The sequence below is a fragment of the Protopterus annectens genome, chromosome 7.part0, assembly GCF_019279795.1.
Source record: "Protopterus annectens isolate FY-2018-M chromosome 7.part0, PAN1.0, whole genome shotgun sequence".
Lineage (NCBI taxonomy): Eukaryota > Metazoa > Chordata > Ceratodontiformes > Protopteridae > Protopterus > Protopterus annectens.
The window spans coordinates 1,202,422,824-1,202,450,388 of record NC_056739.1 but is presented as its reverse complement, the minus strand read 5'-3'; the positions used below and the strand labels follow the sequence as shown (position 1 = coordinate 1,202,450,388).

The 27,565-nt window shown below is 41.7% G+C and overlaps 1 protein-coding gene across 4 annotated transcripts in view; it reads left to right on the top strand.

Moving 5' to 3' along the window:
* The window catches only part of RBPMS2 (RNA binding protein, mRNA processing factor 2), a 536,932-nt gene that overhangs the window by 309,998 nt on the left and 199,369 nt on the right, over positions 1–27,565 (top strand). The window lies entirely within an intron of this gene.

Here is a 27,565-nt window from a genome sequence, read left to right as displayed (position 1 = left end):
CATGAGGGATCCCCTGCCAAGGGCAGCCCAACATCTGACTATTATATCAAAGCCTTTAGGTCAACTGTATACTGTATGTCACATTTATGCTTCTCATACAAGGCATAATGTATAAAGGTGATGTCCAGATGTATCGGGCTCAGAACTTTGCCACCAGTCCAAATGTCATCTTTGATCTGTCTGATCACTCAAGTTGTTGCTGGTTTACCTAGCTGTTCAGATAAGTGCCTCTTTGTGGTGTTTTTTTTTTTGTTTTTCTGGTGCTGTGTGGGTTCATGTCATCCAGAAAGCATAAATGCCAGTGTGGGTGATTCCCCATAAAGACCATCACGAGCAGTACTTGTTTTGTTTAAGTGATTCTCACAACTATATTTCCCTGTACTATGACAGGCTTTTGTTCCAAAGACCTTGTATAGCCGCCTTTCATCCCTCACTGTGTCTTTAAAAAAAAAAAAAAAATCTAATACTTTTAGAGCAAGATGCCAGGAAGGATGCTTCTGGCCTGAGGGTCAGCCGCATTCAGAGGGCCTAAAAAAATCAGGTCCGTTTTAGCTGTGCCTCCTCCACCAGATGTGTCTGATTAGGATGGCAAAGTCCTGGAAGATTATTCAGTTCCTGGGTTGGATTCCTCTGCTGCAACCGGTTCGGAGGCTGGCATGGATCCAGCTTCTTGCACATCCTCTGAGGCCTTGCAGATGTCTTTCGGACTTTCAGGGGGAGCCATGGCTAATTTTGATTGAAGTACCTAGAGGGGGTTCCTCGGTTACTGGTAAGAGAGGAAGTCCAGAGTGCAATTGAATGTAGGCTGATGTTGGAGCCTTCTACACTGATAGGGTTGACATCCCTGTTTTAAAAAGAGACGAAACCTATCCTCTGCTCCTAAAGTATCTCAAAGTGAATGGCAGAAGTTTGCACAGGGGGTTTTGATGCTCTTATGGCCTGGAGCTTTCTCAATGGGTTTGTTTTGGCTCCTTGGTCATCCTCCCCTCATGAGACCTAGGGTCAGGATTCCTCAGAGGAAGATTTTGATGAGAAATCCCTGGTCTATTCTACCCAGATTCCTTCTGTGCATTATGGCTCTGAGTAGGGAATTTGCTTGTCCTAAATCTCCTTTAGAGATTTTCCTTTGGGGATACCATTGCCAGGATGAGGGAATTCTTTAAATGGGATTGTTCCCAAGTTTCTGAAATGCAGAGGCGGTATGAGCTTCAAATAGTCTCCTAGAACCTGTGCTGCTGTTCTGGTTTTGGCTGCTTTATTGGATGCCTTTTCTACATCTCTGGCCCCAGACTCTCTGCCCCTGTTTTTAAAAAAAAAAAAAAGGATTTATAAGTGCCCGACTGCAAATTCCTTTATAAATGTCCATATACTGGCCATTTGGTACCTGTGGCAATCAGACAAGCCTAAAGTCTTGCCTTCTACTGTGATGCTTGCTTCTGATATGGACAGTAAAACTATGGATAAGTTGGTTAAGGTTTATATTTCAGCCACCCTAGCCTTTCATGCTTTTAATTATCAGACTCCAATAACCAAATATTTTTCAGGCTTGCCAGGTTATTTCTGACCTTCCTAATTGAGGAATAGGCTCCTGTCTTGTCTGTTGGAGGCTTTTCCCAGGTAGCTCGCCATTCCATTAAATGTAGTTATGATACTGCAGATGCTTCCTTGAGGGCCGCTCCTTCTTCCTTTGAGCTACTGCTGGGTATAGCTTCATCCTCTGCCTGATATTGATGCTAAGTTGCTCCTCTGGACAGCAAACGTTTGGTGCTGCTGCAGCTGATTAGCTCAAGTCCCTTCTGAAGAAAGGAAGGAGTTACAGGACCTGAAACGCATTTGTTTCCCCTGCGCCCAAGTTCCAGAGAAACTATAAATAAATGAAAAATGTGGAAGTGCAAAAATCGTACTGATAACCAGCGATAAGGCACTTGAAGGTTCACCAGAATAAAATCTACCACTTTATTGAACACACGCTGTAAGTTTAAATAACACATCCAGAATGCTTTAAATCACTGTATTTTCATCCATGTAACTTCAGATGAGCACACCAACTTCTACAACCCCTTTTATAAAAATCCAACCATCCCCAATTAATTAACCATCTATTCACATTTAAAAACAGTAAAACAATGCTGAATACATGAAAATGAACTGCTGTAAATGAAAATTCTAAAAATCATTGTGACCAGCATAAATGCTCATAAGTAGCATATGCGATAGACATTGACTACAAGTGAATAAAATGTATTAAAAATGTGTAAAAAAAATAAATAAATAAATAATTTAGAATGTCATATAAAACTGTAAAGTGTTGAAACCAGTTAAAAATTATGAAACTGCACCATCTACTGGGTAACGGCACCATCTGCTGAGTAGTTACATTGACGAAAATACTGATTTAGTTAAAGCGTTCTGGATATGTTTAAACTTTACAGCATGTGCTCAAAGTGGTGGATTTTATTCTGATGAACCTTCAAGTGCCTTATTTCTGGTTTCCAGAGAAACTATCCCAATAAACCAGCCTTCATTAGAAGGCGGTTTCTTCATCCTAAAGGCAAAAAGGCTGGGAGGAGGATTCCCCCGCCAAGTCTACACAGAACCTTCCTGCTCAGAAACCTTCCTTTCTGATGACAGTTGCTGACTATCCAGTTTTTTTCCCAGCCACATTCCTCTCGCATTTTCTCTTCCTGTCTAGTTAATCATATCCCAGGATTCCTGGGTTCTTTCCATCATTCACCAAGGGTGTTTCTTTGTTTGGCGATCTATTCTCCCTCCTACCCCTTTCATAGGCATTCATCAGGCCACCTCAAGACTAGTTGAGCTCTTTCCAGAGGTGCTTCAGTCTCGATTCACAGAGCTATTCAAGGTTCCAGCTGCTCAAATGGGGAGGGGATTTTATTCTAGAATGTTTTTGGTTCCCAGGAAAGAGGGCGGAAAGAGGGCACTTGAGGCCCATTCTGGATCTTTCTCTCCTGAAGACTTTTCTGAACGTTCATTCCTTTAGAATGTTATCCCTTCAGACATTGTTCCCTCTACTGCTTCCTCAGGCTGTTATATTTTTTCTGGATCTCAAGATGCTTACCTCCATATCCCTATTCATTCCTTTTCTGGAAGTTTGTTTCTCTGCTTCCTGGCATTTTCAGTTCTTTGTTTTGCCCTCTACTGCCACAATAGTATTTACCAAATGCCTTCTGGGATTGCTTTTTGCAGACTCAAAGGCATTCAGATCTTTCTTTAGATGACGACCTGCTTATTCAAGCCTCCTCTCCAGGGGTTCTTTTACAGCACCTTCAGTGGGTCATCACTGTGTTGCAAAGCCTGGGATTCACTGCAAATTTCAAAAGTCCTCCCTGTCCCCGTCATGGGATCATGTTTTTCTGGGATGCAGGATCCAGACTGTTCCTATGCTAGCATCCTAGCCTCTTCCAAAAGCTTTGACTTTCTTATTTCAGTCCTTTCTTCTTCTGGCCTTGATTTCTGCCAGGGAATTTGAGGGCTCTAGATTCACGGCATCCACCATCCCTATGCTTCTGTTTAAACTGCACATGAGGAAGTTTCAGTGGTATCTAAAGTCAATTTGGCTTCAACATAGTCATCCTCTACACCTTTCAATACTGCTGCTTCCATGTCTCAGTGGTAGATTCATCAAATGGCTTTGAATCCAGGGCTTCTCTTTCAACCCCTGCTTCCCTCTCAGCTGTTCACAGATACCAGAGATGGGGGCTGGGAGGCTTCCTTGGGGAACCTGAAAGTGCAAGGCCTTTGGTCTCCTCACCAACAGAGAGAGCACATCAATATCAAGGAGATGAGAGCTCTTCTGTTGGCCCCAACTGCTTTCCATCCTGTCTTCTCTAGGGCCCATAAAGGTCTGTGGTGGTATGTCAAACAAGGGAGAACAAGGTCCTATCTTTGCAGATTGGCACTTCAGGTTTGGGAGCTAGCAATTCAGTACCAAGTCCACTCTTCAGGGGCTGCACATTCCTTCAAGTCTGAATATTGTGACAGACTCCCTGAGCAGGTCCATATCACAACAGGTCCATATCACAATCTCATGAGTGGATGCTTCACAAGGATGCGTTTCTGGACATTATCCACCTTTCCTCTTTGCCACCGCCGCCTCTGAACAGGCAGCTTCCTCAATTTTGTGCTAAGACTCCATGTCCTCTGGCCTGGAAAGTAGATGCCCTGTCTTTTTTATAGGAGGGGATGTTTCTTTATGCCTTCCCTCCCCTTCCTCTCATTCCAAATTTCCTGTGACAGGATGCTCCCAAAATCTTTCTGGTTCCTTTCCTTTTTGGCCCAGACAGCATTGGTTCCCTGTTCTGCACTTGGGTAAAGTCATGATGACTGCCCTTGCCCCACAGGATGGATGGTCTTACAAGACAGGGGATCTCTCATCCCCCCCCCCACACACCCACTGTTGAACTGACACTGGGTGATAGGATTTTGATTCTCTATATGCACCTTTCTTCTGAGGATGTGCTTCAGGTTCTGCAGGAGGCCAGGAAACCCATTACTAGTCCAAATGGAAATTTTCAGTTTAGTGTCTTAAGTTGGACCCATTTATGGTGGATGATCCTTTCAATTGTGTGAATTGCTCAATGCTGGGTTGGTATTCTATTAAAGTCCACCTGTTGGCTATTTCTGCTAGTCTGCCTGTTAACTCTTCCTTTGGCTTCTAGGTTCAAAGCCAAACAGTTTCTTAGAGGTGTCCTTCATGAGACCTCCCCGGAAGCCTGTTCCTTCCTCGGATCTTAATTTTATTTTGGAGAAATTGATCTTTATTCCTTTTGAGCCTTCAGCTTCCTTACAGCATTGTTCTTGGTCAAAACTGTTTTTTTGTTGTCCATTACATCTGATTAATGGGTGTTCAAGCTTCAAGCCCTTATGGCTGTTCCTCCGTTTACATTTTCATAAGGGCAGAATGCCTTCATACCAGTCCTTTTATGCCCAAGGAGGTGAATGAGGTCTTAGTCTGTTAATTTGCCCACTTTTTTCCCTTCACAATCTGCTAGTAAGGTGGTGTTCCACATTTTGGATGGGCATGGATAACTTTGATTTTATTTTGACAAAAAAAATTTTAGGAAATCTGATCAGCTTTCTGTTTTTCATCCTAGATCATTAGGTTTAGTGGTTTCAAAGCAGACTATTTCCTCTTGGATTCTAAAGCCATTTTTTGTTATTCATGTAAGTGCCCTTGTTCTGTGGCTAAGGCTTAACTTTACTAGGGCTGTGGCTTCTGGTGCTTTTTTCCCCAAAGGTTTGGATTAATGCCCTTGAGGCAGCTACCTGGTCTTTGGTGCATACTTTTGCCAAGCATTGCAAGTTGGGTGTCTTATCCAGAGTTGGCTAGTTTTGTTAGGGCCATTCTTCTTGGGCTCCTAGAAGGCTCTGCTGTCCCTTCCTCCCTGTTTTCTTCCTGAGCTTTTGCACTTTCCATCATTAAGACTACTGCAGCAGTGAAAAGGAAGGACACAGTAAGGACACAACATTTGTGTAAAGTCCTTGCCATAACATTATATGTCCTGTTCACTGTTGCACTTTTTGCTCCCTCTTCCCCCTGGTCTCTTCCTGTGGATGTTATCCTCTGGTATCCTAGGGCTTGTGTTCCTCCTGGGGCTCAGTTCTGGTGATACTTCAGACATCCTCTTTATGCCCTATACCTTGTGTGAGGAGCATACATGTTATGTACAGCACAGAGCTAAAGACTTTAGTATACTTCCAGACATTGGGTCACCCTTTTCAGGGTTCCCTCATGTTAAAAATACTGCAACAAGGAAGAGGACATCTACTGTCTTGGCAAGATTTTATGTAACTGTACTTTCGAGCACAAGGATTGGCACATTGCAAAGAAGTTAGTGAAGCAATACAAAAATAGGTCCCTCAGTCGTCTTTGCTACCTGCTGACTTTCCTGTGTGTGTGGATTCTGCAGTCTTTAGTTGCAGACATTAAAGGGAGCTTGGCTTTGTGTGGAGTGTGCACCATACTAATTTGCCAGAAAACTGTCTTGCTAACCTTTGGCTCAGGTTGCACTGAGGCATCTAATAATATGAAAGGAAATACTGTCATGCTCTTGTGGGCTTCTGATTAATTCAGAAGTCTTGATTTGTACCAACACTTGGAACAAGTTCAACTCTGTTTAATTGTGCATTTAAAATCTTACTAGGGCACGCATGCAAAAGTTAAGTATGTAGGGTAAGACAAAGATGGAAGGCTCTGCAGTAAAAATGGAAAATCTAGAAAGACCTATTGGTGTATTCTGGTAACAAATCTCTAATGCAAGTGCAATCACATCTTCCTTAGATAAGTGCCTGAAGGGACGTGGCATGTTCATGCAAGATCAGGATCCTTGACCACTTAGGATTTTTTACCTCACACTATAGTGTCCTGCTTTTGATCTCTTCCAACTGTCTTGCCGTGTCAACTGGGGATTACTGGAGAAACTGGTACTGTAACTGGCCATGTGATACTGAAAATGGTAGACACCAATGGTAGTTCGGGTGCTTACTGTGGTGAGTTCATTTCTTTAGTTTACAGTGGTGTGTTAAGTAGCTTGTGTTGAGTGAAGTCAGGTGTTATGAAATTCTAATAGCAGAGTAGCTTTCTTGGTCCATCACTGATTAGCATCCATGCTGTATAAAGATGCAGTCTTGGAGAGGAATATTGAAAACTACTTTTATGGCAGTAATGGAGGTGAAGGTTATGGCTTGCTGACTTTGAGCATGCATGATTCTGGCTGTGTTGCATAAGCAGTTCCATCTTTGCAGCTGAAGATGTATGTTTAAGGATGGCCTAGTTAGAATGTGACACAGCCTCATCTTCATCTTGAATATGTATGGTTAGTGCCATCAGCGGAAGAAATCTCGGACTATAACAAGGTTAGCTAGACAGTCTGAAATGTTTGTTGGTGTTTACTGGGTTTTACCATATATGGAACTCTGGCCAACAAATTTAATTGCTTACGCAGTACATCAGTGCGAACCAGCTTTTAGATATAATGCTAATGAGTGCAGTTTTTTTTGTATGATGAGATGGAATTCTTGTTTCTGAAACAGCCTGCAGCTTTTTGTTACTCTAAAGTTCATTTTCTGTATATATTTAATCAGGAGTGCTAGGAATAGTACACTGGATAGGCTATGGGAGTAATTGTGAAAATGACTTTGAGTTCGCTATAGGTTGAGGTGTGCCTTATGACTGCTGAATGGCATTTTATGTACTTAGTCTGGATTTTGTGCATTGTAACTTTTTTTTGTGGGAAGTTGGACTACAGACTTTGACTGGCAACTCTGATGTAGTCAGGGAGTCTCAGAGTCCTTGGATTTTTTTAATTAAAAGCTTTTTGACTCTGGGGGGGGTCTGGGTTTTTACTTTCTGTTCAAAACCATAAAGTGACCATCTTTTTTCCAGCCACTCAATGATGCATTGGCAGTTGGACTTCCTGTTGGCTTATGCTGGATTTATTTATGAGCTTACTGGTTGGATTGACCTATCGGCGTGCTCTTTTGAATGTTCATGACCAGTTGTATAACCAGAAATGAGTGGAAGTTTTTCTTTAAAAATTTTTAATTTTCTAACAGTCGAAACTTGAGAGCTACGACTGACCACATCTTGTGCGAAAAATGGCAGACAGCTGGGGAATGTTAAGGGTTGGTGCATTATGGGTAAGGGAGAAGCTCTAGCTTTTTGGTTACCAAGAGGTTTAGTAAGAGTCTGCCCTGAGGTTCGATTCAGAATGCCAGATTCAGACAGACCCAGAAGTGATGAAGATGTTAATACCAGAAGTGTGCATGTTAAGTCAGAATCAAAAGCTGACTGTGAGATCATAAAAGAAATGCAAGTAAATCACATTGCATTTACAATAAATGGAGACACAAGACAGAGAAAAGGCAGGATACACTACTCCAAGAGGGAAAACCACCTGCATACTTGACTGTGAATGTAAAGTTGAAAACTACGATTACATCACAGCTGATGTTGACTATTACAGACTAATATGCAACACCACAGAGCTTTAGAGGCCATGACTTCATCTAACTCAGACGTGGGTCAAAGCTATGAAGGAGGAACTCTTTAAAGGAAAACACATTCGCGCTCACCACACTGCCAGAAGATAAAAATGCAGTGGGGGGTAGGTGGGTTTTCACTGTAAAAGACAATGCAGATAATACAGAGACTTACAAAGCCAGATAATGTGGGTAAAGGCTACAGTCAAGTTGCTGGTATAGACAATGAAAAATGTGCACCAACTGCAAGTATGACATCTGTACAAAGTCTAATGCAGATGGCAGCTCAATATGATTTAGAGTACAAATGGCCTATTTACATGTGCCTATTGACTGAGGTGTATATGGAGCAACCTGAAGGTTTTGAAAATCAAATAATGATGAACTGGTTTGTAAACTGTCATTGTACGGATTGAAACGAATCAGGACATAACGAACAAAATGCTGCACGATTATCTGTGAAAATGGTTTTATCCAAAACCTGGCAGGCCACTGTGTATACACTAGACAAGCTGAAAATGAGAAAACTGTCCTAATTATATGGGTTGATCTTGTTACAACTGGTGACAATGAATCACTGAACGATGTAAAAGAAATGCTCAAAGCTAAATTTAAAAAGATCTGGGAAAGCCAAGACATTTTCTAGGCATTGACTTTACCCAGAACAGTGGTGAAGTAAAGATGAACCAAAAGAGGTACACGCCAAATTTCAAGAATTTTTGTGATGTCTAATTGTAAAGTAAGAAGTACCCCTTCTGAACAAAAAAACTTTGAATGTGGCAGTGAGTCTACAGACTCGAGAAAATATTGTGAGCCTGTGGGTAGTTTGATATAGGTTATGACATACACAAGACCTGATCTTAGCTGGATTGTAAGTAAACTTTCACAATATTTGTTACAACCGAGTGAATCTCATTTAACAATCGCCAAACATGTGCCAAGGTACTTAAAAGGTACATTGGACAGAGAGCTGTTACAAGAAAAGTGAAAAACTTCAGCTTGTAGCCTACAGTGATGCAGATTGGGCAACAGATCAAAATGATAGGCATAGTACAACAGGTTATTGCTTTAGCCTCAACAGAGATGGGCCTATTTCATGGAAATTAAAGAAACAAACTGTGGCTTGCCACAGAGTACATGGCATTGGCAGCGACAACACAGGAGAGTTTGTAACTTGTGCAGTTGCTGAGTGGAACGGATTGTGTAAATGTGTGCCAGTAACAATATTTGAGGACAATCAAGGAGCGATCGCTTTGTCAAAATCCAGTAAGCCATCAGAGATGTAAACATGTTTACATTAAGTATCATTTTGTTAGATCAGCACAATGACAAAATAAACATTTAATATTGCCCAAATGACATGGTTGCAGATATCTTTACTAAACCTGCTACAAAATTGAAAATCAAGACTATCTTATATTATGCATTTGGAATGTGAAAAGTTATCCAAAATATGTTCTTAATGTATTTGTATACAGCGTAAGAACAAGTGGGGGTGTTGGGCTTACAATAATAGAGTTAATGATTTGTGTGTGCGCTCTTACGCAGACATCGGTGTAGAGAGGTCAACAGGTCATGTGATCATGTACTTTATAATAAAAAGGAGGAAACAAGGGTTGTTCCCCTATTCCGTTTTTAACCAGATTGATTCCCTTCACGTGTTTATTTTTCCTCTGTAAATGTATGTTTAGCCCGATTTTCTTGCCCTTAAGATGACCGCGCTAACAGCATGCCAAGAGATAAGGAGACGAGAGGAAGTGAATCATGTTTTCTGTACACAGAACTAATGGAGACAAAAAGTACACCTGCATGTTTGTACTTTGTCAAAAACCCAAAAAGGAGCCTGTTTGTTGATTCCATGGTCATGTGGTTAAGTCTGCAGGGAAGACTGCAAAACATATTGGACATCCCAGCTTCTGATTTACAAAAACATACTGCTATTCTAGTCTAAAACATTAACATTTAAGTTACTTTAAGTATTTGCATGACTAGAACTCCTACAGGTTTGTCAGGAAAGGTGGCCTGGAAGATGGTCTGCATTTAGGGAGTACATGACAAGATAGATCAATAAAAACAATTCAGCTCAAAATGACCAAGCAGCACCAGAAAGGAATTTATGCAATTAGGCATAGTAAATTCCCACTATAATGCAGACATGCTGATTAAATATTTTAGTGAAGGGGCAACTTGCAAATGGTGAGGGATCTCAAAGCAAGGAGAAAAATCACACAGTAAAGTGAAATTCATAATGGTGCCTGAAAGATGCATACCCCTAGGCACAGCTTACTCAGAATGCTGCTAAACTCTGCTACCCCTCAATATTAATATAACAAATTACAGGTCTGGTGGAAAGCAGATCGGCTCCCCATTCTGTAAATGAAAACGGATCAAGCTAGTAAAGTCAATCCACTCCCCTTCAGAAATTAGGAAAAAATCCAAATAACTACAAGAATTTAATCTAGTTGTGTTTACGAAGAGTCTAGTTCAGAAGCACGAATCAAGTCAGACATTGTCTAATCTGTCATTGAAATGGCAGACATAACCGGCTTCTATCAACCTCCAACAGAAGTACTCGTAAGCATGCAGTAAAGCAAATTAATGCTGAAAATGTTTCTCCAGTTTGAAGTCCACTGCATATATGGAGCTTTTTATGAATAGGGGAGTCTATCACAAAACAAAGGGTGCTGGGCTTCCTTGCCTAAAGTTACTGTAATTGCACCTTAAGATAAAAGGTTTGGTCTGCACAGCAACAACTTAAAATTACAGAAAATATGAAAATTTCCTGCACTGCACAGCTTTCAGCACACCACATTCAAATGAGTTTAGATGGCTTTTTGGGCCTCAGACTAATATGGTCTCAAGATTAAGCATCTCCGTCACAAGCAAGGGTGAAATTCCACAAAGACCAAGTCTAATCTTAACAGAAGTGTGATGATGGGTGGTACTGCCAGCCATGCCAGGAGAAGTAGGGTGGTGGTTGGGTGACATGTGCCAGCATGGCTGGAGTTTTGTAGATTATAGGTAATTTTGTACATCAAACTGATTTGTACAGATGCTTGTGCTGAAAAAGCATTTGTGAGGTTTGCTTGTGTTAAAATGCATGTGTGCCCTGCTGAAAAGAAATGTACATGCATTATTGTAACCAAATTAAATGTTTGAGGATACCGACAGAGCAGAGATTAATCACAGCCCAGCTGCAGCAAACTAAAACATATATGAAATTAAGTTAATTTACAGTTTAAGCCATAAAGATGTTATCCCACAGATGTAATATCTGGAAGAAGCCTTGCTTAGTAGCTCCTTAGTGTTAAAATGGCTTTATGACTTCTAGAAGATCTGAGCAAAGCTGTATGGTAACACAAGGTGATAAAATCCAGTCAGCTTCTAGTGTTGGTGATGGCATGGGACACAGTTAGATGACCAGGTGTGATGTAATTCTGTAAGGCAAAACTTAGACGTTACTAGGAGTTCTCTCAGCATTCTGCATTGGATCTGACAAAAGAACTCACCCACATCTTGCCTTGCTGTAGTAACAAACAGGGAGAATAGTGATATTAGAAGTACTGTTTTTTCTATAACAGTGTGAAACTTTCTACCAGTGTTATTTTTAATGGTCACTGAAACTGTTTACTGTAGCTAGATATAAAGTTGTCTTACCATAACATTCCATCTGTGTTGTCTATCATCTATTCTTGACTGTTGGGTGTCTTCAGATCCTTGGAACCTTTCTGGCTTGTTAAACTGTTCACACCAGCCAAAAATCTCGTGACCCAACAGTCTACCTACAATGCCCCTCTCCCATTTACCTCAGTTTACAGACTTGTAGAAAACCAGAAGAACCATAAGCCCATATGAAGAAGCCATTTCCAAGGTGAACCCTAACACTGCACCAAGGACAAGAGTTCACTCCTCCAAGAATTCACAGGAGAGGGAAGGAGGGTGGGATACCAATTATAGATGAAGACAGGTGGAATGTTATGGCAAGAACAGTTCTTTGCCTGATGTCAGTCTTCATTTATTCTTGACTGTTGGGACAGTCCCCAGCTACTTTAGAGCCCGTGTGGCCCTATGGAAGGATATTCCTGAGAACCAAAGGAAACTCTTCCCCTGGAGACCAGATCCAATTAGTAAGGAGTGATAAAGGTATGTAGAGTAGTCCATGTAGCTGCTGCTCATGTCATTCATGGAAGCTTTGGAATGGAAAACAGATGAAGTGGCTATTGACCTGGTGGAATGCACTCCCACTGGTGCAGATAATTTGAAATTATACAATACAATCTCTTATCCATTTTGACAAGGTTTCCAAACTTCCATAAGTTGGGTTGGAGAAAAACTGTTCTGATTTTTTAAATTCTTTAGTTCTGTTGAGATAAATTGTCTGAACATACAGACAATGGAGACAATACTTGCCTTTGTTGGAAAAACTGGGAAGAAAACAGGCAAGTCTATGGTTTAATTAATGTTGGACTCAGACTACCTTTGAAAGAAAGGATGGATTGGTTCCAAGTGAAACTATCGTAAAAATGTAAGGGTATTTTGAGCTTAAGGCCCTGGGTATTTTGAGCTCAAGGCCTGCATCTCAAACTCATCTTGCTGACGTTATAGCTATGAGGAAGCATTTTTCATGAAAAACTCCAGATCACATGTTACTGTAGGCTCAAAAGAGGAAAGCACCAGAGACTGGAGAACAATGGTCAAATCCCATGGCAATAGGTATTCTTTAAATGGAGGCTTCAAGTGCAAAGTTCCTTTGAGGAACACTTTACATAGTCTGAAAAATTAGAGGAAGGTCCCCCAAAACCATTATGGAAATTAGAAATAGCTATTTGGACTGACTGTAGAGGTGGAGGCCCCTTGACCAAATAGGATGGCTAGAAATTCTAGAACTCTCCACAAGAGCAAAGAAAGCTTCAAGATATGCCCAGATTCAAAATCTTCACCATACATAAAGTAAAAAGTTTCCCGGTGGATGGTCTATGGGAAGCCAGAAGAATTTTCCGCACCAGAGTAGGTATATATCTTTATGCCTGGCAACTAGCCAAACTGGAGGAACCAGGCTGTCAGTCTGAGGTTTTGAAGGTTGTGGTGCACCAGTCCCAGAGGTGGGGACAGCAGGTCTGTCCAGAATCCATGGATGGTGAACTAGGCGAAGCCACGGGGAGGGGAACTAAATTTGTCGAGCCCTATAGGGTGCATTGACCATCGCTTTGCCTCTCAACCTGGCTGCTTTCTTGAGAAAAAGTGGGATTAGAGGGAAGGAGGAAAGGCATAGAGGAGACCCAGGGGCCAATCAAGAAGAGCATTCCTTGGTGACTCCCCTGAGAGGGAATTGGGGCAAAGTAGCTCTTGCACTCATTTTGGGGTGATGCAAAAATGTTGCAGCAAGGCTCGCCCCAGTGATGAAAAATCCTCCACACTATCTCAGGATTGAGACACTTGAGGCAGCAGAATGCATCTGCTCAGTTTGTCCACTATCACGTTTGAACTCCCCAGCATGTGCTTTGTCATCAGAAATTTGTTGGAGGAAATTGCCAATTTCCACACTCAGGGCCTCTCGACACAAGGGGTCGGACTTGGTTTTCCCAGTTTGTTGATGTACCAGATCCCAAACAGGTCTGACCAGATCACAATTGTCCTGAGGGGGGAGGACAGATTGAAAGCCTTGCAACCCTAGAAACACTGCCCTCAACTCCAGGACATTGATATGTAGGTTGGCCTCTATTGGGGACAAAGTGCCTTGGATCATTCCTCCTAAATACCCCCCCATCTGGGAGGCATCCGTGGTCACTATGGCCTTGGGTTCAGGGGCCTAATAGGATTTCCATGGATTCCATCCACCAGGATCTAGGTCTTTTTTGGAGCAGCTGGCGATTATAGGGTAGTTCATTGGATGGGTTAGAATAGACTATTGTGATGCTAGAAGCCATTGTAGTAGCTGCATGTGGAGCCTCACTAATAGAACTAGAGTAATGGTCGCTGCCATGGACCCCAAAGTTTAAAGGACCAGAAGCGCTAGAGCTTTATTTTTGCAAAGAATGGGATGTACTTGGGGATTTTATCTTCTGTAATCTGTGTTGGGGGAAGAGATGCTATGCCAGAAATTGTGTTCAGATGAGCTCCTATGAATTTTAATCTTGCAAGGGGTTTAGTTGAGCTTGACTGATTCCCAAGCTCAGGAACAAATACAAAGTGAATTCTGTTGCTAGTAGTAGATGCCTGGGAGTGGTGATGAGCCAATTTGTAAATACCCAGAATCCATGCAGTGTAGTGAGCTGTCACTGCTACCATAAATTTGAACACTCTGGTGGCTGTGGGGAGACCAAAAGGCAGTGCTCTGAATTGACGATGACCATCTCGGAGCCAAAGTGGAGAAACCTTTTGAGCACTTGTCCATTTTTATGCAGTAGCATGCATATTTAAGGTCTAGAGAGCACAATCATTCTCTTCCAAAAGGGAAAGTATAGACTGAACATTGACCATCCAGAATTTGGACTGTTGAACAAATTCATTTAGAATGTAGAGATCCAGTATAGGTCTCCAGTCTACTGTTTGGCATTAATCTCTCCAGTTGGATGGAACATTGGGGAGACTTGGTCTGGGATAAAGTGCTAAGTGGATAGAATAACCTCTGGTAATTCTATGCACCCAAACATCTGGGGTTATCTGCCACCAGGCTTTTACATGCAGAGAAGGTTTTCCCCTGACTGCTAACAGAGGTAGGACTGTACATGGAAAGTGTCTTAAACCTTGATTCTGCAGGCCACCTCTGCCTCAGGGATCAGTGTCCATTATAGCTTCCCCTTCTGCCCCGATGGGAGATCTCACTGCATATGCCTTGGAGAGGCCCTTGGGATTTTTGGGACCACATTTCCACTCAGATTCCTAGCATAGGATCACTGGGGGTGGAAAACCATATGCCCACAGCAGATAGGGTCTTCCCAACCTCACACTTGGCTAGAGTTTCTAACATTGGGGACGAAGTAAGATTAGTCAAAAAGAGAGCATTGATGAAGGAAGACTTGAATGGCTCTGCAAACTCAGGCACATCCAGACATGTTGTCCAACAGCAAAACCTGAACCAGCTGACCTGGTCACCCCTTCAACTGCATGTGAATTAAGCCTTTTGGAAGAGATGGAAATGGACCTCGTATACAGCTCCTGCTAGGGTGTCAGTTCCTTTATCAGATCCCTCTGGAGCCTAGTAAAATGTGACAAAATTGAAGAACCTTGAGGCGAAGGTAGATTATGCATAGACAAGCTTTCCAAATCTGTCCATCACTCCAGACTCTCTGCTTTGGGGATGTAGAGGATCTCTTCTCTGAGTTTTGGTGGCCACCACCATGGCATTTACAGCTAGCCCTTTAGCCCAATATTGGTGGTCCTTGGGTGCCAAAAGCATCTTATCTGGTCTCCAGGGAATCAGTTCTATGGAGTCAGATTTCCAAGCCCGCTGAGTGATCAATTTAGAATGAGTCCGTGGTAGGGGTCACCCAGGAAGTAGATGGGAGGACCAAAGACTTGCAAGTACACAAACTCCTCAGGAGGTAGGGTCTTTGGAGTAACCCCTTTGTTTAAGGATCAAGATTTCCTCCAAAGGAGACACCTGGGATTGACCAGGGATCCCTCCCAGTCATCAAAATCAGTGTCCTCAGTGACAGACTTCAGGAGTTCAGATGTTTCCTCTTGCATGTTTTCTTCCAAGGAGGCTCCTCAAGGAGACTGAGGAGGCCCTGGAAGAATGGTGGTCCTCAGTTGGAAGATCTTGCAATCTTGGAGCTCACTGCCTGGATGCGGAGGTTGGTGGAAGCTCCTAGGTAAGACGGTCAGGGATGAAAGTCCAGTACAGTACAAGCCACCTGAGAACCTGCAGAGGCCAATGCCCTCTCCATAGCCTGGAAAGGGGCTTCCCCTCCCTCAAAGGAGGGATGGCAACCCAGAACAGAGAGAAACTTGGAACTGGGGTCACACCTTGCCTCATGAGATCAACCTCCAAGGCCAGAGGCAAGGAAAGACCCTCAGCTGCCAGAGTCCCAAGAGGAAAGGACTCATAATAAGTCACCTCAAACCTCTTGGGCCCAACAGCAGAGCCAGGATCTCAGCACTGCATCTGTTCAGAAGGAACAGAGGAAATCAAAGCAGAGTCTGGAACTGAAGACAAGGGGGCAGTCAATGCTGGAGCAATAGGAACCAGAATAGTCAGAGTGGGTAAGCTGTAAAGCCTCAGAAGAGGTCAGAAGGAATAGCCAGAGTTTTGGGAGAAAAGTCCTTGCCCCAGGAGGAAGGTGGGGTTGGGAAGAGATCCTTGCCATGAGGAGCTGGTCCACCAATCTCACCACATCAACCTCTTAAGAGTCCTGGAGGAGCAAGCAGAAACCAGAAGGAGATTTTGGCCATTCTAGAAAGGGACTGGGAAGTTGCCCACAGAAGGGCTCAGTGGAAGGGGAATATTTCATCCTGGGTGTATATAGCAGATCATTTTTTGGCACCGAAGGGGATGACCTGTTGGAGTACAGAAATATGTTGGCCTGTGCTGACTGAGGTGTTGGTGCAGGAGCTAGTGCTGATGAAGTCTGTGCTAAAGGCACTTAAGTGACTGGTGCCAAAGAAGAAATCTGGTTCAGAGAGCTTCGGAACCAACAGGAGGAGACTTTTGCTTCTGTGCCAGTGGAGACATTGGCACCAAGGCACTGCTTTTGGAACCAGCGGTCTTAGAGACTTGTCAGCCTTGGATAAAGTTATGTGGACTTAAGCTCCAAGAATGAGCTTATTTTGCCATTCTATCAAGGCCTTAGTACCAAAGACCTGGCAGAATACTCAATGTCTAAATGAGGAGCACCTAGACAATGCACAAGCTGAATGCCCAGAGTGAGGCATTTCTCAGCCGCTGTCCTGGCACTGCTTAAAACTAGTCATACCCTTAGACTTGCCATTTTGACAAGTGGCAAAGAAGTCAACACGCCATACATGAATCAAAAAAAGGGAGCTCTACCAACAATGGTAGAAAGAACTACCAAAATGGTAGAGTAAGGGAGAGAGGAAAGACTTCCACTGATGGTAGGAAAATACCAACAGGTATGGAAACAGAGGAAAAGGGTAGAAACAAGAAAACTAAAGTTTTATGAGAATGAAACTAAGACAGACTAATGTATTTTAAAATTTACTTAGCTGCGAGAGAAGTCTTTGCTGATTCATCTTACTACAAATGTGGCAAATATCTGAGGTAAATGGGAGAGGGGCATTGAAAGTAAACAGATTTTTTGGCTGGTGCATGCTGTAAAACGACTGGACTGGTTCAGAGGATTGGAACAGAAAACAGATGAAAATTCACATCAGATTTTAATATTTTCTTTTAAATATTTAAACTTTTCATTGTGGCTGGTCCTTTTTAGAAGGTATGAGTATTTGCACATATTTAGTGACAAGTCTGGCCACTCCTGAAAGCCTTGCTGTTTGGTCAACAATACCATTTGTATTAATATTAATTTCATTCAGTATAGTCTGGTAGCTTTTAAGAGAGTTACAGCAACTGACTGGTGGCAGTGAATCTGCCTTATAATCTGGACAGAGCTGGTAGAGCTTGTAATCTGTGCCAGCCTTTCCCAAGTATGGGTGCGTGTGTAAATTAAATTTCAAAGAAGTGTCCACTACTTTGGGCAGGAGCATGAAACTCTGGTTTCACAGTGACAGTGGGGAGCATGACTGGGGAGTGACCAACACCCAGACTCCAGGCTGAGAGCGCATCCCGTGTGCTCAAGGGAAATTGCGCTTGTCCTCGCTCTTAAGGGAAATTGAGCTTTAGGCAGAGAGGTTTGCATCTGGAAATACTGAATGTATCCATTTATATTTCAAGTGAAAGTCCCTCTCCAGTGTCAGTGATAAGGATTCCGGCTCCTTGATTACTGGCCCAGCTTGGGAACATTACAAGAAGCTTCGTATCTCTGCCAAAAAAGACTAATTATTGAGGTGGACAATAACATCCAAGGTTAGAGTACTAAGATTTTGGGACAGTTGAGACATTTCATTTACTCAATGGATTTCAAAGCTGCAACTTAAACTGGTCTTGTCATGCTGCCAAAGGGTTATCAGTTACTGGAGAACTAGCAAAGTTCCCTTGCATGCCATATACCACATTATCCAAATCCTGTCCTAGACCCAACTGAACAAGTCACTTCCACAACTAACATTTATGCAAGTGGTTGGAACAGTGAATATGTTTTGAAATCTTGGAAAAAGTTAAGAATGATTATAGTGCAAGACCTGATCTTAAGCTGTTAGGGGTGTTTAACAAAAAGTTAACATCCAAGCACCATTAAGATCAGGTGTCACACTATGGACAGACCACTGCAGAAGGTAAAGCAGATTAAATATATTAAATGCTTTACTCTGCCAAACAGCAGAAAATCGTATGCAGTTTTTAAAGCCATGAGTTCTAGAGACAGCCATGTCTCAAACATTGTTGAAATTTGAAATCTGACCACAATCCTCCATACTTGCATCCAGTATGGCCCAAAGGATAAGCCTTCTACATTTTGCTTGTAACTGGCATGATCCTGAGATGAACAGCAACGAGTCTGTCTTAAAGCTTGTAGAACAGAATGGCTGCCCCTACTTCTGAACAGTGTATTCCACAATTTCAATGCCTTGAAAGTGAATGAACTAGAGTAAATGCACCTTCATTAAGGATGTTGTCCAAACTAATGAAACTGAAGCCTTAACATACTACATCATACTCCTGCAATGTTTTGTTTCAAGAGTCTATTCTACAAGGCACCTCCATTCAGTGACCCCAAGCTGCTCAGTTTACGAAGGGCAACGCACCAACCTTTGTATAATTCACATGCATGATGTTAAAAGCAGTATTCTAGAACGGTTGCCTCCTTTGACTGAAAAATGTAAAATGAAAGATCTGATGCAGATGAAAAAAGACCCAGCAGATGCAATTAAAAGCAAACCACTCATTTACATAAAACAGATGGATGGGGAATCCCAAAAGTAAAGTCCTGTTCCAAGCTCCTACACTCCAAAGTGAAGCAGGACTGAACACCCAATTTTGAGGGTTGCACTCACTTTGTCCTGTAGAAGAAATGCAAGCTAGAAAAGTCTTTAAATTGACTTTAAATCAAGTCGATCCTCATGCTGTGAGAAATTAAACTCTAAAACCTATGACAGTAGTACTACTAAATAGATTACAGTTGAGAAATTGCATCCCATTTCAATAGATGGAAAACCACTACAGGCTTGAAAAATACATCTTCAAACAGTAACAAAAGCTTTAATGCATTGCTAAAAATCCTAAATAGTTTTGTGACTTGAATTTACGTACAATACATGCTATAAAAATCCAGAACAGAAGAAATTTAGCAACTGATGGAATTTAATTTTTCCCATAAACTTTTCTAAGGAGAGCAATGCTGGGATTTCTGTAAAGGTTTTTCAAATCTTTTTGGTCTTTCACTAAAATTAACACTACAGGTAACTTTCACAGCATCAAAGCAGACTTGTATGGCAGAGTTTTGACATTATGCATAAACTGCCATTCAAATTCCTTGACAAGCTGACAAAAGCCTCTGGTGACAAAAGCCTCTGGTCACATTTAGACTCGGGCTTTAACCACCTGGAAAACTGTTGCTAGTTCACTGGAAGTCAAAAGGGAAAGCAAAACAAAATATTTCTAAGTGAGCAGATTCTACAGAGCTCAGTGCCATTACACCACAAAAATATGGAAACAAAGAATATCCTGAGTCTCCGAAAATCACAAGAGCTCTGCTAAGCTACCATGCCATTTTCAGTCCATAAAGCAGTACTCTGGGGAGGGAGGGGGGGGGGCGCTACTCATTGAACATTTCCTTTCATGCATTTAAAGTCTTAATATTCAGAGCAAGACTATAGTCGTCCAAGATTTAAGCAGCATGGAAACTTTTCCCATAAATCTTGCATTTTTGCTATACATACATTTGCCTTCTTAAGATGACAAACCTGTGGCTAAAGTAATCAAAACTAGACGGCTTCAGAGACCCAATGACTAAATTTTCTAAAACATTTAGATCAGATGTCTTTTCCATCCATTCAGTGCGTTTCAATAAGACCCTTTATCAGACTTCAGCCACTTTCAAGATTTGTAAACCGTGCTCAGGCTCCTCTTATCCATAATCTACGTAGACCGCTATCTATGACTGCGTTTGCGGTCATAAGCAATTGATGAATCTTGGGGCTTGTGAAAGACCGGCAGATTCTCTTTGAAACATTTGGAGTCTACTTCTATTTGTATTACGTACATCTCACCCTCAGTAACATTTCAAGCATATTCTCCCCACTTTCAATTTTTCTTGCATCTCCGTCTTTGAGATTTTAAAGATATGACAAATTTCTTTAGGCCAATTTCCTTTCTTTAAAAAGGATATTTTTGTCTGCCTCTACCCCTTCTAGGATAGTAAATAAGCCTTCAGGCTTTTAAGTGTATAGTTTGCTGACAAGCTCCCAAACTGACATGCACAAGTTGAGATACTATTTAGGACAATTGCACCTGGACATGGTCTCCATTTTAAAGGCTTTTAGTCAACACGCCATTAAAAGGAGAAAAACTAATTTTCAATGGGCTCTTTCAGACTTCCACAGGCGACAAACCTTCTGATCAGGGATGTCTGCTGCTTCCTCCATCCAAAAAGGTGAGAAATCAAGAGGGGGATTCAAACAAGGAAAAATTCTAAACACTGCCAAGAAAATATCTGTGGATCAGATCCCCTTAACTGTTCTGGCGCCTAAAATTTCCAAACTTTTGGAGCCAATGCTCCTCAAATTCTATTTTAGAATCCCATACAACACCTAGGTTCTCTCTGGATCCCATCTCCCCAGGCTCTAATCTCCAATTTTGCAGGAGATACTTTACCATTCTAGATCCTTCTCTACCTCTTAAGTCAGGTTTACCAGGAACCTCACTAAAGCTGAGGTGGGCAGGAGATTTCTTTGGACCTGAATCCAATTTAGGGTCCTTGTGCCTCCTGCTGCTGTCAGAACTGGAGGAACTACTACTACCCCTCACTTTAATACCTCCTTCTCCATTATGACCTCTGATTGGAGCCATTATATTCTCACCCTGGACAGATCTAAACTCAGAGGAGTTCCAAGTTAACCAACAGGTCTGTCTGAATTGAACCAAAAGTGTACACTGATGGATTTGAAGACCTCTAGTTCAACCCGACCCTGTTAGTTCCTCCAGAAGCCTCAGTGCTAGAGTTCAGCTCCCGTGTCAGCCTCTGATCCCAGCTGAACTACATCTAGATTTGAGCCACTTAAGTGTTTATTCCTATAGCAAGGCCTCCTGGATCAGTGTTGAGCTCTGCATTAGAGGCTTTTGAGAGTGCATTCTCAACCTAGATAATAGACTACCTCTAAATCTGATCCAACCATTCCCACAGGCACAGAAATACTCTGTCCTGCTGGTATAGCCAGTTCCCAAAAACCTCAAGTCAGTCCTCCTAGGAGAGAGTAGGTTAGCTTCAGAGTCCTCTCCTGAACCAACAGAAGAGGTACACAGGAAACAAGTGAAAGAAACACTAGTCTCTTGAGGAATCCCTACTACTGAAGAAGCCTCTCCCAGAGGCTGACACCCCCCCCCTTTGAAGTCTCAGATTTCAAGCTTCAGACAAAGGGTCAGACTTAAGTGCCTTCACCTGAAGAGTTAGTTTTACTGGAGGCTTTTAGTTCTGGCCATCTTCTTAGGTGGTCTCCACAGAAAATAACAGACCTTATCCCTTCCTGGCATGGAAGGAAGCAAACAGCTAAGCCTATTCAAGAAACCAGACAAATTTCTGGTTGCTTCTAAAGGGCTCCCATTGGAGCAAGGTATCCACAGTGGATTCCATGGTCGTGGTGTCCGCCACCAACAAACATGTTAAAGTTGTCTGCCCATTAACCAAACAGGGAATGGATATGCACTAGACAGAATGGGAAGCATGTTTATACCTCACCTACTTAGTGTGCACACTTAATTACTTGGCATTGTTATAAGCTTCCAGAGGGATATGACAAAGGAAAAAATCACCAAATGTCTTAAGACCTTGCAGATCAAAGAAAATTTTGTTTGCTACCCTACAGTCCCCCATCTAGTACCTTTGAGCCTTATCACTAGTAAGAGGGTGTGTCTAGAGCAGGCAGCACAGGTATTTTCATAAGGCATACATGGATGCAGTTGTGACTTTGCACAGCATTTCAAGACATACTTTGGTAATACCCCACACACAATGGATCAACCTTTTGGTCCAAGGTTGAGATCCAAAGTAGTAAGAATGGTAAATTCCCATCTGATATGATCAAATTCTCCACCCACCACGGATCTTCTCCAATAACCAGAAGGCAGGCAAAAGTTGCTTTTCATAAATTCTAGGGATATGCAGCTGATTCTTCTGGAGAAAGAGCCCCCCCCTATATAGGGGGGGGGACTCTTGTAATGGATGTTGCCAAAGGAGCAAATGTAACCCACAAAACCAGGGCTTCAGAGGTAACCTCTTGGGAAGGCTTTCCAGCTCTCCTGAATGGTTGCCAGACTTCTGCACTAGAGACAATTGGTGGGCATTTATCCCTGCACCTAACAACCTGGATGTCCACCACTCAAAACAAATGTACAGAGTATTGCATTCCCTTCTATGTCCTTCCTCAATGCCCAAAAATAATTAAATATTTCACCCTCAATAGGTGAAAGCTGCTTCATAACTGAAGCTTTTAAGAAAGGCATCCAAGATGTCTGACCAGAAAGGATCCAGACTTTGGCACTAAAAAGAATCTTTGAGTAAAGAAAAATGGGTACATAAGGCCAATTTGGACCCAAGCCACTTGAACAAGTGTGTTGAAGTAAATGAAATTCCAGATAGTCACAGTTCAGTCCATTCTTCCTGTATCAAGAATGACTGAATGTGCTTGATGTTCAGAATGTGTTACTATAAAGGACAGGCACTAGAAGTATCTTTGCTTCTGTCTGGGAACAAATTTTCAATTCAAAGCTCTGCCCTTTAGTCTCACCACAGCTCCCTGTATATTTATCAAGTGCATGGCAATAGTGGCAGTTATCTACAACTGCAGGGTTTCTGTGAATTCCCATATTTGAATTACTGGCTCATCACTATCCCTACCATCAATCTACTCATTCAAGCCAGAGAATCCTTGCTAAAACATTGTACAGCCCGATTTACAGTGAATGTAAAAAATCACTTCCAGTCAAGTCAATAGAATTCAGAGCACTCCTGGACACAAGACTTCAGATAGGGCTCCCACTACCAAGAGTTACATTGTTTCACCAATCTCAGAAGGTCTCATCCCTCCAGAAGCCACTAGCAAAACATTTTTCAACTTCTGGAATAAATTGCAGCCTCTATCACACCAAACCTAGCCAGACTCTACATGTGGGTGCTTCAATGGTCAATCAGAAAACAACCTGTTTTTAAGTATTACTAAAACATTTGCAGAATGCACAGTAGTGGCTGGAATCTCCACATGTTCTACAAGGACACCCTTTCACCCCCCCCCCAACCTACATTGACCGTGGATGTTTCCTAACTGGGGTAGGGGGCATCAAAGAAAGACCATCCAAAGCAGATGGTCCCAAATAGAGGACAGTCTTCACATCAATATAATGGAGATGACAGCACTTCAGAGTTGCAGGCTTTTCAGGACTCTTCCCTCTCACAGGGCAGTTTGTGCCATCAACAGGGAGTAGCTGCACCTTATCCATTGTACAGAGGCCTTGAGTGTAGCAATGGATAATATCTTACCACTCTCTAATAGCAATGTATAGCCCACGGAAATCCAATATCCTAGCAGGCAGGTTGAAACAGTATTCTACTCACCCATAAGAGGTTCCACAAATTAATGGGAGTGGCACAGCTTTGCCTCTTCCCAAGACCAAATACAAGCTTTCAATTCCCCAAGGAAGGGGCATCACCCACAAATGCGCCAGCAGCCTCAGCCCCCCCAAGACTCCTTTATGCCATTCCTCAGACAGTCTCAGTTCCAAAGTTTCTTCCCAAGGTGAATTCCAAATCGGTAATCCATCAATCTTGTTCTTCCCATATTTTTTGAAGAGTGAATATACTTTGCATTTGATATGTTCATATTCAGCTAGATTTTTACTTGCATCATTCAAATCCTTCCAGAAACTGACCAATTTGCATCCATTTCTACCGCTAAATTGGAAAGAACAGTAACCAAATTCACCCTTTTGCACTGGTTATTGAAATTCATATCATATGTATGAAGAGGTTTTCACTTTCTTCAATCCCAAAAGCTCATTCCACTAGATGCTACTTTTACTGCTTTTTTCCTAGTATACAAATTGACATGTGCTACAGCTACCTGTAGCAACATGCACACTTCACAAATTACAAATTTGGTTCAATTGTGCTCCAGAATATCCACAAGACCACCCAAGTAGCTGGGGACTTTCCCATATGTTGAAGAATGAATGGAAAAAAGTTACAAAAGTAGTGTGCTTACCATACAATATCTGTTTGTCCTTCAATTCCTCACTAGCCATGCCCCTTACCTTTGTGTGTGTGTAGTTTCACACACTGCCATTCTGGGATGACTAGCTGACCTTGGATTGGCTCTTAAAGGTTTCTTGTTACTACCACCTTCATTTTTTTCATAAATGTCTATTTATTGTAAGCAAACTCAATCTAAGGTAGCTCACTCCCTACACAGGGATTGTGTAAAGGGAGGAGCCTGAACACCGGATCCAAAATTTAGAAGTAGCCAAAGTTGGATCAGAGGTCTGATCCGAAACAGACTGTACAAATCTAGAGTTATGGTGAGTACATAACTTGAGAAACTGATTCAGAGGCAGTCGAGAAATATTGGTGGACAAATGACTTCGGAAATTATTCCTTTGAGCTGGGGACAGGAAGTGAATTGTCTAGACAGTCCTACTGGCTGCCAAAAAAACTAGAAAATAAAAATCTAATCTAAACCAACTATTTGATGTACTGAATACTGTAAAAAAATGGAATGGTTTTCTAGTAGTTTCTGTCCTAAGTGACCTTAAGGGCTTTAACATTTGCATTCAAACTTCAGGTTTATGATGAAGGAACAGCTCTCATCTCCCTATGGGAAAATGAGATACTATCCCTACTTGTAATTCAGAAACAAATTAAAGATTTTTGAAACCTCACTTAAAATTCATGTTTAACTTTGATCAGTTCATTAAAAAATGATTCAACACTATGCTCCTTTGCGCTTAGCTGCTCCAATGTGCACAATGTCGCATTCAGCATAATTACTATGGATTGTTTAAAGAAGTGTTCTAAAATTTGAAGGGTGTTTGTGTTCCCTTGCTCAGGTAAAGATCAGCAGAAAATTTCAAATTTTGATAAATGGGCTTACTTAGTCTAAAACAAATATTTTACTAGATCATTCCACGTATTACAATTTGTAGTTACTCGGAATAAGAAATTCATGGCAATCGGGATTTATTAACCTTAGGTGTGACCCCACCTTTTGTTAGCAAAATTTAAAAAGGCCGGTGAAACCACATTTAAAACACTTCAAGTAACACTGGTATGTTTCCATGCAGAGCATGAAAAAATGTATATTTATTGATGGGTGTACAGTGTTAAATGCCCTCAAACTGATTACTAGGAAATATCTGTACAAGAGAATAAGGGGTTATATATTGCTAGGTGTTAAAACTAAAGAGCTATACTGGTAAGCGAGACATTTATGAAAACAGTCTGGCTATAGAAAGGAAAGAACTAACGCTGCAGCATACTTCTCTGTATAGATTTTTATGAAATGTGTTCTTTGCAATTCCACCTGATATTAGAAGTGGCGATACTGACGCTGCATATTTTATTAGCAGCAGATGATTATCCTTAAATATTGGAAAAGCCTACACTACTCCAGTGGGGAAAAGCTGGGGACAATACCTCCCATCTGCACAAACTACAGCTTAGAATTCATAGAGTAACAAACTAAAACATTGCATCATTAAACTCAATGATACAAATAAACAGCATTCAAAGTACAACACTAAACATGAAAATAAAAGATCACATGCCCAAAAATAAAGACATTACCAAATAACCACAAATAAATCAGAAATACATACTCTACCTTTTTCTAAACTGTTCCTCCTCTTTAGGACCCTGGGCCAAGTCAATCTAACCTAAAAAGCTGCAATGGAGTCTACAACTAGATCCAATATTGTCGCTTCATTCTTCACAATTGTTGGGTTCTTAGTAATGCCTGTGTTAAGGACCCTTCCTGTGTCCGATAATGGACCAGATATGATGGGCTGTTTTTCATATCCAACAAAGATCCCCTTATCACAGCTTGAGTCTAACTTTTTTATCTTTGTATGCATAGCACACTGATCCAAAGATCAGGTTTCTTTCCTGTTAGTATGAAGAATGGGGTCTGTCCCACACGCCTGTTATAACATCTGTTGCGAATAAAAGCAGCAGTTACTGCACATGTCCACAATTCTTTAGGTAGGTCATGCTCTCTCAACATACACCTTGCTATTTCAAACTGTGTTCTCCAGTTTTTCTGCTTTCCCATTCTGATGGGGTGAATAAGGTGCTGATGTTTAGTGTCTTATAGCATTTTTATTCAGTAGTGACAAAGTCTTAACATAACTCAATGCCATTATCTGATCTGATTCACTTTACCCTCCCCATAAGGGGCTGAATCTGCAATGAACTCTTCAGTCGCTTTCTGTCTCACCCTTGGCTTTCAGAAAAGGCAAATTACACCTGAGTAGTCATCGGTAAATGCTGGTGTACTTGAATCCATCTTTGGCTACTGGCTTAGCTGAGCCGGCCAAATCCGTATGGACTAGTTCAAACAGTTTTTGCTCTTGCATCCAGTTCTCTTTCTGCTTCGGACAAATTTCCCTTGCGTACAGGTTTCGCAATCTAGGTTAGATCTCTCAACTTTGCCTTTAATTTTCATTCCTTTTACCACCTTTTCTAATTTTGACACCTCTTCAAAATTAGTGACCAAGAATTTTATGCCATGCTTGAATGTCATAACAGCTCCGAGATGCATCATTGTGTCACCATCGTTTTCTTCATCATATGTATCTAAACAGTATCATATTCAATTATGTCAAAGCTGGTGCTGTTTTTATAGACTAGTTGGTCCCGTCCTTGTTTAAAGTTGATTGAGACCCCTTTGGACGTTGCTGCCTTAACAGAAAAGATGCTTTGTGGATATGTCGGGATGTACAGCGCCAGAGTCATCACCTTTAATTTTGCGTCCCTCTGAGTAGCAGCCATACCTCCACATTACCTCTCTTCTGCGTGACCGCACAGGATCTAGTCCAATCAGCCAATTCCACAATGTGCTCCGCCGGTTGGAAAGCTGCATCATAGTATTTAAACTTTTTCAGATCGTTAATTGTGACGTGGCGCTAATGTCCACCATTAATCCTTTGTTTTAATCCACAAATCTTATGCTCATTCATTCTGAAAAATGTGTGGTCATCCGCGTCAGTTGCTTGTTTCACATTCTTCTTTCGTCTACAGTTACTGTCCTTGTGGCTAGAATTTTTGCACAAACTACACCACTGTCTTTA